Source organism: Glandiceps talaboti, chromosome 22 (assembly GCF_964340395.1).
Source record: "Glandiceps talaboti chromosome 22, keGlaTala1.1, whole genome shotgun sequence".
NCBI lineage: Eukaryota > Metazoa > Hemichordata > Enteropneusta > Spengelidae > Glandiceps > Glandiceps talaboti.
The window spans coordinates 17,704,498-17,722,742 of record NC_135570.1 but is presented as its reverse complement, the minus strand read 5'-3'; the positions used below and the strand labels follow the sequence as shown (position 1 = coordinate 17,722,742).

Genomic DNA, 18,245 nt, shown 5'->3' with positions numbered 1-18,245 from the left:
TAAGTAATACTGACAATGTAAGGGTCGATCAAACATGTAGTTCGCATTATATTGCCGACTATCATTTGTGTGACTCGATGGTAAGACCATCACCGTAAGACCGGAAGACGGAAGTACAAACCTTTGACCCACACAGAGGCGTTCGCTTTGCATTTCGTAAACATATTTGCATAAAATTCCCGACGTTCTTGGGTGCTCAAACAGAGGATATTATTTACCATATTGATGGTATGTTATCGGCTTTAACTTCTCTGCAAGTTGGTAAAACGGCCGAGTCATTTTAAAATTGATGCACAAGAAACGAAATTCGTTCGTTTAACTCTCCTTCCATGGACCAGACTTCACCAAAGGGAAAAAATGAACGACCTCAGCTGTCTTATCTTACACAATACACAAATATGTAGCTACTTTTGTGACATCGAAAACACAAGCTAAGCTTGCAATTCAAATTGTAAAACAAGTTGCTTTCTCTGGAAAACATACTTTCAACGGGACAATTTAGATATACCGGTACTCATGCTTTTATAGCCTTCATGTTGTTTCTGGAGTTTTGATTCGCACGTTTCCGTAATTTATACACGTAGATAGCACAGGTAAACACCATGATCACTTGTTTCCTGGGATATGTATCAGAATATGTTTCTATCAGAATACAATAAAATATCGATAATATTGGCATGTTTAGCTACTCGCCCACTTACACTCACCAAAGGGGTAAAATAACACGCGGTGCGCTGCATAGGCACTTGATATGTGTGTAAAATTCGTCGATTACGATGCAAACATTATTGATAAATTAATTTCACCCCTCTCATCAAAAGTGGTACATGTATCATATGGGTGCGTCCATGTCTGTCCGTTCTAGTAAATTTTCATCTGTTGCCAATAGAAGACGCACTCAACAAATTTGTTGTTTTGGTAGCTAATCAGTGCGGGTTAAACTTGCAATAGTGTCGGGTGGATCTCAATGGCGACATTGTGACGACCCACTTCAAATGGGAAAACGTTTCTGGATTTTAGAAACTCCTGTTTAGGTGTTGATGAATGATAAAATCGTGTTTATGTAGCATTCAAATCTTTCTTATTCATTCATTTGTTGGAATTCTCTTTATTGTCCCTGGACATTATGGTTACTTTAGGACAACATGCATCTCTCCCCATGTATATAAGTTGGCCTAGTTTCTGACTGTCGTGTCTTCAAGACGACTTGAGAAAAACAGCTGGTATTTCATAATCCTTATCGTGATTTGGACACAAAACGAAATCTTCCCCCTCCCCAGCGAAATATTTTTTTTATGTGTCAGTTTTATAATGTATGACACGTACTGCCGGCCATCATGTGCTTCTGTTGAAGCCATATTTAGGATGCTGCCCCACCTGAAGGAGGACCTGTGTACCTGTGTGGTTTCTTTACAATTTGAATAAATTAAAGCGTCACTCCTGCGGCAGCTTATTTATTTCCTATTTATAAGTGCATACATGAATATATTAAGTGTCCGGCCGACTTACGGTGATCCTCAAGCCACAGTGCAGTGGAGTTACATCCCTTTTCTCTTCCTTACTAGTTTATGCATGATCGAGTGTTTGTCCAGTGTGATAATCTCCCAGCAGATGAGAGATAAAGCAAACTGTTAATGTAAGTGATCTCCTGCCAGTTTTAAGATAAGGGGTGTTTTAATTAAGATAAGATTAGAAGAATGGACAAGGCGTCTTTATTTAGTCAATAAAGCAAGGAGAGAATTACATGCAGCCTCAGACTTTTAGTGGTCTGAGATCAACAGCTGAGAGCAAAGTAACCAGGGAAAGAAAAAGAAATAGTTTTAAAACTCAATGAGTCAATTGATCAATATCACACATAAAGTAAGTTATATTGCACCACAAAAATTGATCAATCAATCATTCAACCAAATAATAAATAAATCAATCAATACATCAACCGATCGATCGATCGATCAATCAATCAGTTACATGCTCGCTGCTCCCTGTGGTATATCTGGGACGTTGTGGGCCAGCAAATCCAAGACTAGCACCATGTGAGATCAAATGCAATATTGATGCAACGAATGTCTTGTCCGGGTGTTTGTGCAGAGCTGCAGAGAAAGCATGGAGTTTTGAGTGGGGTGGTTGGATACAGTGTTCTTAATAAAGCTGCAGTGGATATTCTACCCACGAAAGGGATGCGAAGTATGATTTTGTTGCCCTCCATTACGGTTATGGTGTTGGTGAGTGCCATGGTCGTTAGCGTTGCATGAGGTAAGTGATACGCTCGTACTGGATGCCGGAACAGAATGAATGGAGTAGCAGAATAGTAAGTGAGAGACATCGGAAGGTCATTGGTCTGGGAATGCTATGTTGCGCAATCCCCTTGAGAAATGTCGACACGGATGGTGATGGAAGAACAGAAAGGTCACTACTTCATTAACCCTGATTATGTATAAATACATAATCAGTCATAAAATACCAATATTGTGTGGTATCTTCAAAATATTGAAATGTTTTCCCTACTGAAAGTTCAGAAAGACAAAAGTTTGATGGATTATGCATTTAGGTGTAAAATAAATACAAATGTGGTGACAAAAAACTGACCTCCTCTTATCCTGTTTCTCTCTGAAAAATTCAAATGAAATCTTTGATGTCAAGGATTATAAAAGTTTTGGATATTCTTGTGTTCTCAAAAAGTAACACTTAAAGTAATATTTTTTTGTTATCAGGTCTGTACTCAAAAGTCAAAATTTACAGTAGGTTGATGGAAGTTTAGCACCAAGTACTTTCATTGCAAATTTCCCTCTATATTATAATGTGAACTCAAACCAGAAACACTATAAACTATAAATGAGAGGTGTAGATATCAAAACCAGAAACACTATAAACTATAAATGAGAGGTGTGGATATCAAAACCAGAAACACTATAAACTATAAATGAGAGGTGTGGATATCAAAACCAGAAACACTATAAACTATAAATGAGAGGTGTGGATATCAAAACCAGAAACACTATAAACTATAAATGAGAGGTGTAGATATCAAAACCAGAAACACTATAAACTATAAATGAGAGGTGTGGATATCAAAACCAGAAACACTATAAACTATAAATGAGAGGTGTGGATATCAAAACCAGAAACACTATAAACTATAAATGAGAGGTGTGGATATCAAAACCAGAAACACTATAAACTATAAATGAGAGGTGTAGATATCAAAACCAGAAACACTATAAACTATAAATGAGAGGTGTAGATATCAAAACCAGAAACACTATAAACTATAAATGAGAGGTGTGGATATCAAAACCAGAAACACTATAAACTATAAATGAGAGGTGTAGATATCAAAACCAGAAACACTATAAACTATAAATGAGAGGTGTAGATATCAAAACCAGAAACACTATAAATTATAAATGCGAGGTGTAGATATCAAAACCAGAAACACTATAAATTATAAATGAGAGGTGTAGATATCAAAACCAGAAACACTATAAATTATAAATGAGAGGTGTAGATATCAAAACCAGAAACACTATAAACTATAAATGAGAGGTGTAGATATCAAAACCAGAAACACTATAAATTATAAATGAGAGGTGTAGATATCAAAACCAGAAACACTATAAACTATAAATGAGAGGTGTGGATATCAAAACCAGAAACACTATAAACTATAAATGAGAGGTGTAGATATCAAAACCAGAAACACTATAAACTATAAATGAGAGGTGTGGATATCAAAACCAGAAACACTATAAACTATAAATGAGAGGTGTGGATATCAAAACCAGAAACACTATAAACTATAAATGAGAGGTGTAGATATCAAAACCAGAAACACTATAAACTATAAATGAGAGGTGTGGATATCAAAACCAGAAACACTATAAACTATAAATGAGAGGTGTAGATATCAAAACCAGAAACACTATAAACTATAAATGAGAGGTGTGGATATCAAAACCAGAAACACTATAAACTATAAATGAGAGGTGTGGATATCAAAACCAGAAACACTATAAACTATAAATGAGAGGTGTAGATATCAAAACCAGAAACACTATAAATTATAAATGAGAGGTGTAGATATCAAAACCAGAAACACTATAAACTATAAATGAGAGGTGTGGATATCAAAACCAGAAACACTATAAACTATAAATGAGAGGTGTAGATATCAAAACCAGAAACACTATAAACTATAAATGAGAGGTGTAGATATCAAAACCAGAAACACTATAAATTATAAATGAGAGGTGTGGATTGGGAAGTATCAAGTATTTTCATCACATATTCTATACTGTAATGATAAAAAAATTAGAAGGAAAAAAAATATGCAAAAAGTGATAATATTTTCTATTAGAGTGCCTGAACAACACAAAGTCACACTTTTTGACAGTCTTATCAACATGAAAATGTCATTAAGTCCTTTGTAGACAATTCCATTAAAATACTTGAGAAGTGAATGATATAATGGAGGCAATGATATTGTATCCAATATTAAAGTGTGATTTTTTCAGTCAATGAAACTTAGGATGTGAAAGTGTAAACTGATGGAAGTACCTGAACACAATCGATTTTACTGGCAATTTTTTTAGCTTCAGATCAAATTTAATAGCCATACAGAATCAGAATCTTGTTAAACAGTCCCTGCAACATTGATTTCATTAGCATTTTACTGTTGATATTACAGCCACATAGAATTAGGTTCTTGTTTAAAGGTCCCTATACCATAGATTTTTTTGGTCTTTTGTTATAGCCACTGATGAAATTACAGACACCTGCAGAATTATGTTCTTATTTAGCAGTCCTTGTACCATAGATTTATTTGGCGTTTATGATAACCAGTGTGTATGCTGTGATGTAGATGTTGATCATGTGTCAATTTGAAGGAATGCTTTTATAGTAAAAATGTCTTTTAACTGTACATTGTATTAGTAATAATTAGGCAGATTTCTAGAAACATCTTCTTTGAATTATTTATGAAAAATGAACAGTTATTTGTAATAAAATATTTGTGCAAAACTAAATATTTTTATAATTTAGCCCCAGGGAAGAAAGTAATATTGATTATTAGACGGAAATTATAGTACACATCTTTTCAATATAGTGACTCTTTTGTATCGATATGCAGTGATTAGTAATTCATGTATAGTCACACCTATTTACCCTCAGGATATAACTTGTTCAATGTTACTATTTTAGTAAATGGCTATAAACCAGTCAGTAATGCCATGGCCTGCAGCTTATACACATGCACTAACTGTTGTTGGATTCTCTACTAAATGGTTATAATATTTAAGATTAAAACCACAGTCAGTAGCTGGCCTGCAGCTACACACATTACAGAATCGAGCCAATGACTACAAGAAAGTGGGGTTTCTTATCTTTCTTATCACTGAATGATGTTTGTTGGCAATATTTACAAATGTGATAAAGCACTATTACATAACACATCAGGCAAAGCAAAGCTCAATATCTAAGTGTGAAGCCCCTAATGTCATATCAGTTGTTATCAGTTTTACTGACCCATTATCAGTGACATTGCAAATAGCTTTAGAGATGCAAACAATTTTATGACACCCGACTTGCTGGCTCGTATGTGATCACCAAGTCGGGAAAAGTCGCAATGCAAAAATCTGTCATGTGTACTGTTGTCTTACTGTTGACTCAACATCACTGTATGTATTTGTGAAGTAGACATATGTTGCTAAAAGCTGATGATGGTATTTTTGTCTGAGATATTTGAACATTATTAATCTATCTTTAACTACTATACACAATGCACAAGAAGCTAAACAGAAAAATATGGAATTTATACCCTAAGTAGTTCTACATTAATTATGACAATGCATTGTCTTTGTCATGTACTGTATGGTTCTGATGTGTTCAGATGAGTCAAAATATTCACAATGCCTGCAGGATATTTCTTCCATATTCGTGGCGCTGGTATAATTATGTTATTTTCCATTATTTTTCCTCATTCAGTTGGAAAATATACTCCTGACCTAAGGGTTTTGTCATTACTCGTTTAGCGACTCACAGTGTCAAACCGCCCCCTCACTCGTATTTTCCTTGGCTGAATGAAGAAAGATATTGGTGTATAACATCTAATTGTCAAGAGCATATCATCCATTTGTTCTAAATAATTTTTTAATGCCTTGAGAAGAAATGACTCTAAGAAATTTAACATTATCAATGTCAAACTATAAATTTGAAATAACAAAATAGTGTTCTAAATAACAGTGTTAAAAGTTGTGATTTCCCAAGATTGAAGCAGTTGATGACATGTTTTAGTGTTACATTCATCATACTTTTGTCACCATAGGGTTAAATGACTTGTATAAACCCCTTCACTTTGAACAAATACACAGCTGATGTTGGGTCAAAAGGTTAAAGAAAGAAATGATCATAGTAGTATAGGGGTGACTCCATGATGTGGTTAGCAATCATGTACAGCAGCTGTCATGTTGTCTATCATTTTAATGTACGAAAAGGTGATTAGATGCAGTCACCACAACATTGGAAATTAATGTAAAACTCATTTACTACAGACTTTAAGGCACCCTGGTTTGCAGAGGCAATGGTTGATTGTCATTTTTTAAAACACAACAAAGGTACCATACGTTAGATGCATAATTGTCATTGGTGTACATCTTTTAGATTTCTTACAGTAAAGAACCATTAGTTGCAGTGGCTATTTAATTGTTTTCAGGAGACTTCTACTTTCAGTTGCTGACAGTTTCTTAGGAAATGCTATGAGATCTGTCTTCCGCCCCTTTTCATCCTTTTGGCAAAACCAAATGATTTCATTGTTGTAATATTTTAGCCTTGCTGATTGGAGGTTCTCCAGTAGACTGGTTGAGACCAGCTATTGTCGAACATTAATATATACCATCAGATAATAACAATTACTTTTTCTATCCTGAAATGTGGACAATATCAAGTTTTTTATCCTAAAAAGTATACCTGTCATAACTATTATTATTATATTAAACTTTAAAGCATTTTAACCATCAGTGTTGAATATTGAAATATTGAGATGCCATGTGAATTAATAACAAATAATCTATCAGAACAGTTTGATGGTATAAATACAATCTGTCAGAACAGTTTGATGGTATAAATACAATCTGTCAGAACAGTTTGATGGTATAAATAAAATCTATCAGAACAGTTTGATGGTATAAATATGCTAACAATTTATTCAAACTGACTGAACGTGAGGATTAGCTTCAGGAGCTTTTAATTCATGACAGAGTTGTAAACTTGTTGTGTTTGTAATAATAGCCTGAAGCTTTTTGTAGATAAATCTTGCAGATGGACTTTAAATGGATTGGTTTAATATGTTACAATGAATATGTAGAAGACACTCAAATAACAACGATATTACAGTAACTTTAATATGTTATAACACAGACAAGTAAGAACAGATTGGTAAAAGGCTCTCTCCCTTGTCCGAATGTAGCCTCAAGTAAACATTACTCTATTGTCATGGAAATAACTTTCAAATGTGTGAATCTGCCTGAGTTCAATAGGTAGTCTCGCATAATTCAACAAACCACACGATACTATGCGATATTTCGATTGGAAAGTTTGCTATTTTACTGACAAAACGTCATGAGAAATTTAAATATGCAACACCGGTGAAGATCTCCTGCTTTACAGACCCCTAGGCCGGGGAACATATACCGTCTCATGTTTTGACTGACACTACATAAACCTGTGTTTGGCATGATTCAGGCAATTTTCCAGGTAGACACAACACTATAATTGCAACAAAACTGTCAACATTTAATGTTGTCACTTTTGTTGCATAGTGTCGCTTCTTTTTATGTTGATTGCGACAGGGGTACATGCATGTTATGAATCAAAATAAAAACAATCAACTCTCAGTAACCATGCTGGAAAGCAAAACATACAATCAGACTACGCATTGTTTTCCAAAGAAAAATTATCATCATACTGAAGACATGATATGAAGCATATACTTGCCTTCTTTATTAGTAAAACATCATTTTCAAAGCATTTTGTATGTTTTCCGTTGTTTTGATCGGGAAACCCCGGTATTAATAACATTAACTAGCTTTATAGCAGCCTTAAAAAACACTAATGTACATGTACAATTTACAAGCTAGATGCTACCACCAATACTTGTACATTCATCACCCATATCAAAATACATGCACACACAAGCTGCATAGACCCTCATGTGAATGTCAGAAATGTTACAACTATGGAAAGTCGAAGTATCTACTTTTCTGACAAAAATCCAAGTATGTGACCTACCCCTTACCGAAATGAGACAGCTGTTTTTGAGCTGCAGCAGCTCTCAAAAAGACTTCTGACAGTTAGCTGCCGGAAGGCTGATTTTTGTGCATACATAATTAGATTTGAGCTGCAGAGAACAGCTCTCAACAGCTCAGGTAAATACCTGACAGACATTCAACTGCTTTATAACAGACTTATGTAAGACTATCGTCAGACATCTGAAAGGCCACTAACAGACCTGACAGACTAACAACAGCCTTCTGACAGCATTGTGACAAACTGCTGAAAGACTATAAGCAGACTTCTGACAGGTATCATTGGCACACTGCAAAAGGGGAATTCCTTACTAAAAATCCACTAGTTTAAAAAGTGTTCTATACTAATTCAAAACAAGTCTGATCAGTTTTGAGTGTTTCATTCATGTTTTAAACTTGTCAGAAGTCCTTAGTCAACTCATTTGAAACTAGTTTTAAACATGTTTTAAACCATATTAATTTTGACACTTAAAACATGCTTATACACGTTGGGGAAATATATTTGACATACAAATGTATATCAGAACTGACCATATTTGATTTGAATGCTTGTTCCCACTGAAACATATTTAAAAAATGTCAGTTTCACAAACTCACAAAGTTTGTTCACTTACATGTTTTAGGGGATACACATATATGTATGTATGTACATACTACACACACGGGCACATACTTTTGCAACCAGTAAATCATGCAGAAGAAGAATTAAATGAAAACAAGAAGCAACTTTATTGCTTTTTTCCAAAATAACTAAAAGGCTTGAGACATGTCTGTAGTGAAATGACAGTACCAACATACCTGAGTTTAACAATAGTACCTGTATTCATCCATTGATTAGAAGACAAAAAATATATGTCCCTTAATGATGGGGTTCTTCAAATCAAATCTAAAGATTCACCTACATCATACACAAAGAGCTCTGGCAATTTGAGTTTGGCTTTCAACAGTTGCTGGAGTTTCAGAGTCTGACATTATTTCACTTTCAGTCATTATATAAGCTAAAGCCATTGTGTTCATCATTAGCATCATCACTTCGGCAGTTTACATCATCACTTTGGCAGTTTACATCATTAGTTTGGCAGAATCAGGATCAGAATCAGATCAATCAATATCCATTGGTTCCTGAAAGTCACTGCAAAGAAAGAACCAAGAGCAATCAATTAACAAAAGAAATGTTTGTTATGAATGTGAAGGGAGAGGTACACAGTTCATTTTATCTTTTGTTTCTAATAAACAGTTACATGCTACAAACAAAGAATCTATTGTTTGTCCCTATAGAAATGCCAACTGTCTTGTGTCTTTTTACTATTTGCTCCTCTTGGGCAATTATATTGCTCTGTTTTGTTTTTATACACTAACAGATTAAAAAAGTTACTAGTACCTTTGAAAGTAGGCCTGTTCCTTCATCCTTTTTAAAGTTGCCATACAACTTTGCTAGGCGTTTGGCTTGCTTCTCTTCAGCAATTTCTCTATCTTTGTCAGTCTTTGCTTTATTGCTTTGCTGTGCTGCATGTGTTCCATTTTTTGTCCTGCTGGAGTTTGCTTTCTTTGTCCACTTTCTGTTTTTTGTACTTTTATGTTGACACTGCTTTTTCTAAAGTCATCTTGAGTTTCTACTCTAAGATGCAACAAATAAAAACATGCATGTAAGTAACACTAATTTTGGCAAAACAAAAATTACCAACTGGTAAATAGAATCTACAAAATGTATATTCTTGTAGTGTGTTAACAGTGGTACACCCTAGGTGAATACATTTTATCAGACTTCCCAAAAGTACATCAGAGGCTGAGCAGCCATAATTAAGGAACAGCTTTATAAAAACTTTATAAAAAAATAATGAACTCGCAGTCTTCCCACATTGTCTCACTTAACACTTAACATTTCTACTTAGAATAAGACAAGGATAATTAATATTGCTTGTCTGATGGCCACAATGCCTCAACAAGAATTCCATATTCTTACTCTCTCCTTACAACTAAATAGGTGTTGTGTTCTATAATTTGCACTATAACGTAATGAATACACAAATACATCAATATGAAGCATTTTAAACATGACAATCTTTGATTAAAATGAAAGTCCATACCCTTATTAAATAAATACATACATACATGTACGTATATATATACACACACACACACATACATACATACATACATACATACATACGGACAGACCTCAATGACATACATCAAGTTGGTGAAAAGTGTTCTGCATGTACATGACAGAGCACTGTGTAAATGTGGCTGTGACCATGGGGTGTACTAGTACTACTACTAAATGATTTGTGACACACTGGTTTCTACAAAACACTCCAACATTGTTCCATTCCATATCTTAATTGAATAAATTAATTTGCCACTGTTTTCTAACAAGACTCAGTGCGGTACATGGGAACTCTTTCGACGAGAAACTAATATTTTTTACACGATAAATCATGGGGGGGGGGGGGGTGTAATCTAATTCCAGTTTACACACGGCACCAGGCAAGCAGTGCATTCTTTCCTACTTTCAATCGACAAAGTGGACACTCCAACTTGAATATTACATGTATATCAGATGTACTTTAAAAACAACTTTCGGAAGTTTCAAACAGTTGTAGAAGTCTATGTATGTAACCGTGGACCGAGGTCTAGGTCTTTGTCTGAAAAGGCTCCGATCGTACGGCCACAAGTACTATAATATAAATAAGATATAACGTCTACACATAGACGACCTGGATTCTATCGTTTAAAAAAAATACCAGAGCCTATAATGTGCTCTGAAAGCGGCAGTTAAATTAACATACCTTCATCACCAAAATGAGTAGGTCTTGATGTATACCTCTTCTCATGATCAGTTGTCGAAAACGATTTTCTTTGCCTTTGTGAATCACGGTCGCCATCTTCCGTTTCACATTTGAAGTACTGGGGAGATTGCGCGCGTTGATTTGATTGGCTGATACGTCATAGCCTCGTTCACAATAATTTCAAAACTTCAATGCGTTGTAAACTTTACAGCAGTTGTTAATTCAATTTTGAAAAAATATGTTTTTGTTTATTGTTTTGTTTCTCATATTATCCATGTTTGCGCTGTTATTAGCCATAAACAAAATGTTTGTTCCTAGCAGTTTTTCCACGAGCTTTGAACGAGCCTGTGACGCCATGTTGTGGATATAACCTTAGCCAGCGATCGACGATCGAGGGGTTTGTTTACACCGTACGTTCACGTTACGTATCGACTCAAAACAGAGCAGTATACTTGTAATCTCCAAAAGTTGAAGCAAAATGGCAATCTATGAGAGATGGAAGCGAAAAGTGGCCATTCCAGTTCTGAGGACAACTTTGCGATCATTGGCCCACAAACGATGGACTCCCATCACTTCCGGGTGATGTCCCTCGACATCAACAACACACGAACACGTACACAGACAATACCGATACCGTTTCAAGCGAGTTTGGTAGACTAATGAGATGATCGACAGGAAGGAGATGGCGAGCATCATATTTATTCATGTTATAACATAACGGAGGAAATGAAGACAACTGTGAGTTATTTGACAATGAAGAGGGGAGTCAAAATCCCTTGTTGACATCCGACTGTCGAGATTTATCAGACGGCGTTGATGATGGGTATGACAACCCTGAATATGACTGACTATAGTGAAACTGAAAACTCAGATATTGGCGAGGCCGATCATATGCGGCCCAAAATGAACCACTCTTTTCAATGCCTATACGCTACACGACCGGCCCAAGTCAAGAAATATACTGCAGGGGACATTTCCTGTAGTACCCTTGAAAATGGGCCGTGTTTCTGCATATGTAACCAGTAATTGCTAGTCCCAAGTTGAAGCATAGTAAACAAATTCCACACTAATATACGTGCATGGCTATCACAAACCCAGAATACTAAATCTGGCAAATGATTTTAAAATGGATGTTTGTTATGTAGGTGACATATTACAAATAATTTGAGAAAACAGTTACATTAAATCTCGGTAAGTTGTGAGGGTGAACGATGCAAATAATAAATGCATACAACAATACATGTACATTTTATATTAGAGGTATTCTGTAAGGATTGATTTTGTTGTTCATGCAGCTGGTTTACGTTTTAACAAGAACAGATTCCGGTGTTTATACTTAACAATGAAACTTAATAAATATATTTTAACATGTAAATGTACTGTAGTTATTGGTCATTTGATGGTGTTGCAGGCATTCTTATAAATATTACCTACATTCACCTGCATACATTTGATGTATGTTTTAGTGAATAAGTATTTAGGCAAGTTTAATTCCAAGCAATATTTATTATGACACAGAAGCATATTAACAGAGAACCCTTGGATTGGTATGCCCTTCCACATTGCCACTGTCCAGGTAACTTTAAAATATTCTGGAAACTACCACAAAAGCTGCTAAAAGTCTGCTGCTAGTCGTTTTGCCCATGACAGAGCAAAGTGTAAACACTCCTGACAGACATTATTTAGAAATTAACTCCTGTGGCTGAAGACAGCTGCCAGTAAACTGCAAGTAGCTGTTGGTGAACTGCAGACAGCTGTCAGTGAGATGCAGACAGCTGTCAGTAAGCTTAAGAATTTTTTTCCTAACAGACATAAACCCTAGAAGTCTGTTGCAGACATTCAGCAGCTCAACACATTTTTGAATGTGTGCAATAGAGCTGTTGGTAGTGTGCCACAGAGCTGAAAAGCTCTGAAAAAGCTCTTTGCCAGCTTGGGTCTGAGCTTTCAGTTTGGTAAGGGACTAGTCAGAGGTAATCTGTATTGAACACAACTTGCCCTTTATGCTCATTATATATTCATAATTTGGACCATCTCAAACAAGCAAGTTTTAAAAGGCAATAAATCACCTAAATCTTGCTTGATTTTCAAGCTGTTTCCACAGAAATTGTCGCCTTCCGGTTGAAAATGATGCTATCAGACCTTTGACCCTTACCGATGCTGCGATGTTGTTTAAACAACAAAAAAACGATAGAGACTTCTGCAGCTTTTGGCGTAACTTTGAAATGCAAGAGACCCTAGCAGCATACTTGAGGCAAGGATCGAGCTGGTAATACCCCAATTAACACCTCAGAAATACCTTTTGCCAATCTGTGTGTTACGGTCTTGTCTATGGTTGTAATGAAACACTTGGCAGTTATATTAGACAGTCACAACAAATTACAGTTGTGTGCCAGGCTTTAAACTGATGTTGAAAGATAACGTATTGACTAAATATAACCATGTACTGTACTTGGTTTGAGTAATAACAAATAGAGGAATTACTGTACTGTATGTAATTAATTTGGAATAGATTAAATAGAAAAATAGGATTTGAACATGTAGGGTAAATCAAATTATACTGAGAGTATGGTTGGTGTAGGATGTACTTAGTTTGTGACGTACGATGTATGTATAGTGTGGTTGGTGTAGGATGTACTTAGTTTGTGACGTACGATGTATGTAGTGTGGTTGGTGTAGGATTTACTAAATAAGTTTGTGATGTACGATGTATGTAGTGTGTTAAAGGATGTACTTTATAGTTTGTGAGGTACGATGTATGTAGTATGGTTGTGTAGGATGTACTTAGTTTGTGAGGTACGATGTATGTAGTATGGTTGGTGTAGGATGTACTTTAAGTTTGTGTTGTAAATGTATGTAGTGTGGTTGGTGTAGTGTTACTTAGTTTGTGAGGTACGATGTATGTAGTACATTGGTTGGTGTAGGATGTACTTTATAGTTTGTGAGGTACGATGTATGTAGTGTGGTTGGTGTAGGATGTACTTAGTTTGTGAGGTACGATGTATGTAGTATGGTTGGTGTAGGATGTACTTTATAGTTTGTGAGGTACGATGTATGTAGTATGGTTGGTGTAGGATGTACTAATTAAGTTTGTGATGTACGATGTATGTAGTGTGTTAAAGGATGTACTTTATAGTTTGTGAGGTACGATGTATGTAGTATGGTTGGTGTAGGATGTACTTAGTTTGTGAGGTACGATGTATGTAGTAATATGGTTGGTGTAGGATGTACTTAGTTTAATTGTGACATACGATGTATGTAGTATGGTTGGTGTAGGATGTACTTAGTTTGTGTTGTAAATGTATGTAGTGTGGTTGGTGTAGTGTTACTTAGTTTGTGAGGTACGATGTATGTAGTGTGGTTGGTGTAGGATGTACTTAGTTTGTGACGTATGATGTATGTAGCATTGGTTGGTGTAGTGTTACTTAGTTTGTGATGTAAATGTATGTAGTATGGTTGGTGTAGGATGTATTTTGTATGTAGTGTGGGAGACTTTATCCTTCCTTGCGTGTACGCAATCTTCTATTGCCATTAAATTTATACCGTGACCAATATAGTATGAAGTTCATCAGCTTTATACTAGACTGTCAGTTAAAGCTTTCTATCAAAACTCCCCAGAAATGTCAACTTTTCAAATGTTAGAAGAACTGAGTACTGAAGAAAGTGTTGCCATAGCAACAGTTTAATTTTAGTGATGTAACTGTCTGAATTGGTTATTCCTTACAGTGACAGTGTGTCCTTGTAAGTTTATCATTTCCTGTCTTGCCAATGGCTTCCTTGTATTCTATTACATCTGATGAATGAACAAGAATGTCCATTCAGAAACTAAAAATCCACATTCTCAACAAGCTAAAAAACCCACTTAAACCAGACAATAAAGTTATTAAAGAAATAGAAACCCTACTTAGACAAACAATAGTGGCTTTTTATGAATGTATTTAATTTTAATATTTTATCTATAGGTACACATAATATGTTGTTTAATATTTTATCTATAGATACACATAATATGTTGTTTAATATTTTATCTATAGGTACACATAATATGTTGTTTAATATTTTATCTATAGGTACACATAATATGTTGTTTAATATTTTATCTATAGATACACATAATATGTTGTTTAATGTTTTATATATAGGTACACATAATATGTTGTTTAATATTTTATCTATAGGTACACATAATATGTTGTTTAATGTTTTATATATAGGTACACATAATATGTTGTTTAATATTTTATCTATAGGTACACATAATATGTTGTTTAATGTTTTATATATAGGTACACATAATATGTTGTTTAATGTTTTATCTATAGGTACACATAATATGTTGTTTAATATTTTATCTATAGGTACACATAATATGTTGTTTAATATTTTATCTATAGGTACACATAATATGTTGTTTAATGTTTATCTATAGGTACACATAATATGTTGTTTAATATTTTATCTATAGATACACATAATATGTTGTTTAATATTTTATCTATAGGTACACATAATATGTTGTTTAATGTTTTATCTATAGGTACACATAATATGTTGTTTAATGTTTATCTATAGGTACACATAATATGTTGTTTAATGTTTATCTATAGGTACACGTAATATGTTGTTTAATATTTTATCTATAGATACACATAATATGTTGTTTAATATTATATCTATAGGTACACATAATATGTTGTTTAATATTTTATCTATAGGTACACATAATATGTTGTTTAATATTTTATCTATAGATACACATAATATGTTGTTTAATGTTTATCTATAGGTACACATAATATGTTGTTTAATGTTTATCTATAGGTACACGTAATATGTTGTTTAATATTTTATCTATAGATACACATAATATGTTGTTTAATATTATATCTATAGGTACACATAATATGTTGTTTAATATTTTATCTATAGATACACATAATATGTTGTTTAATATTTTATCTATAGGTACACATAATATGTTGTTTAATATTTTATCTATAGGTACACATAATATGTTGTTTAATATTTTATCTATAGGTACACATAATATGTTGTTTAATATTTTATCTATAGGTACACATAATATGTTGTTTAATATTTTATCTATAGGTACACATAATATGTTGTTTATAGGTACACTTGATATGTTGTTTAATGTTTAATGTTTTCAGGTGATTTTTCGTGTGTGTAAATTATGAACATTGCACCATTAAAGTGTCACTGTCTCTACCCAAACTCACACTTTTACCTACATTTACTATTTAAAGTGTACTTAAACCTGCACTTAATGCCACTGGGATAATTTTTTCATCAAATATACAAAAGATATATTGACTAGATATAGGTCATGAGTTACTTATAAAAAGACATTGTTGATATCAGTTAATGAAGGGCTCAATAAACCTGTAGGTAATCAAAGTGTAGTATGTATGTGTCATATCAAATACACTTTAAATGGTAAATGTTTGGTTTCTGTACAGTGCACATTTCTCCAGAGTTTGTGACACATTCATGTATCGGTACATTGTACAGTGCACTCAATGGTGTTTGCTATAAATATTCAGTTGGTTTCTGTGGAGTTAACGCTTTGACATATACATGATTATACAGTCACCATGTTTCTCTGGATTCTGTGACATATACATGTAGAGTATACTCAATGATGTTTAAGATGCTATAAATGTTTCACTGGGACTTACAACAAAGATCAAGATAGTATCTTTTGATGGATTTGATGAGTTAGTCAACGTATTTAATGAAAGCCAATATGCCTGCAAGCTCTCTAAATGCTACTATTTATATACATAATGTTTGATCTTTTAAAAGCGATACATTATGTTGACGACAACCACTATCCTCATTCTCCTGGAGCAAGCTTTTGAGAGCAAGAATATGAGAATTCTTTATCTTAATTGTCACAGTATATGATTACATGTAAAAGCTGATATTCCATGATGGAGAGTCACAGTATATGATTACATGTAAAAACTGATATTCCATGATGGAGAGTCGCAGTATATGATTACATGTAAAAGTTGATATTTCATGATAGAAAGTCACTGTATATGATTACATGTAAAAGTTGATATTCCATGATAAAAAGTCACTGTATATGATTACATGTAAAAGTTGATATTCCATGATAGAGAGTTACTGTATATGATTACATGTAAAAGTTGATATTCCATGATAGAAAGTCACTGTATATGATTACATGTAAAAGTTGATATTTCATGATGGAGAGTTACTGTATATGATTACATGTAAAAGTTGATATTCCATGATAGAAAGTCACTGTATATGATTACATGTAAAAGTTGATATTCCATGATAGAGAGTTACTGTATATGATTACATGTAAAAGTTGATATTCCATGATAGAAAGTCACTGTATATGATTACATGTAAAAGTTGATATTCCATGATAGAAAGTCACTGTATATGATTACATGTAAAAGTTGATATTTCATGATGGAGAGTTACTGTATATGATTACATGTAAAAGTTGATATTCCATGATAAAAAGTCACTGTATATGATTACATGTAAAAGTTGATATTTCATGATGGAGAATTACTGTATATGATTACATGTAAAAGTTGATATTTCATGATAGAGAGTTACTGTATATGATTACATGTAAAAGTTGATTTTCCATGATAGAGAGTCACAGTATATGATTACATGTAAAAGTTGATATTCCATGATGGAAAGTCACAGTATATGATTACATGTAAAAACTGATATTCCATGATAGAAAGTCACAGTATATGATTAGAAATAAAACAGTTTTATGCCTACATAGAACATTGATATTACCTTAGAAATAAAATAATTTTATGCCTACATAGAACATTGATATTACCTTAGAAATAAAATAATTTTATGCCTACATAGAACATTGATATTACCTTAGAAATAAAATAATTTTATGCCTACATAGAACATTGATATTACCTTAGAAATAAAATAGTTTTATGTCTACATAGAACATTGATATTACCTTAGAAATAAAACAGTTTTATGCCTACATAGAACATTGATATTACCTTAGAAATAAAACAGTTTTATGTCTACATAGAACATTGATATTACCTTAGAAATAAAATAATTTTATGCCTACATAGAACATTGATATTACCTTAGAAATAACATAATTTTA

The 18,245-nt window shown here is 33.6% G+C and overlaps 1 protein-coding gene and 1 long non-coding RNA gene across 2 annotated transcripts in view; one reads left to right on the top strand and one right to left on the bottom strand.

The window, feature by feature from the left end:
• Nucleotides 1-18,245, top strand: part of LOC144452096 (uncharacterized) — a 155,071-nt gene that overhangs the window by 33,180 nt on the left and 103,646 nt on the right. The window lies entirely within an intron of this gene.
• On the bottom strand, nt 9,373-11,189 carry LOC144452552 (uncharacterized). Its single transcript, XR_013482354.1, has 3 exons — nt 11,087-11,189; nt 9,679-9,915; nt 9,373-9,429 (listed from the first exon to the last, which is right to left on the bottom strand). It is a non-coding gene; the product is annotated as an uncharacterized LOC144452552 (long non-coding RNA).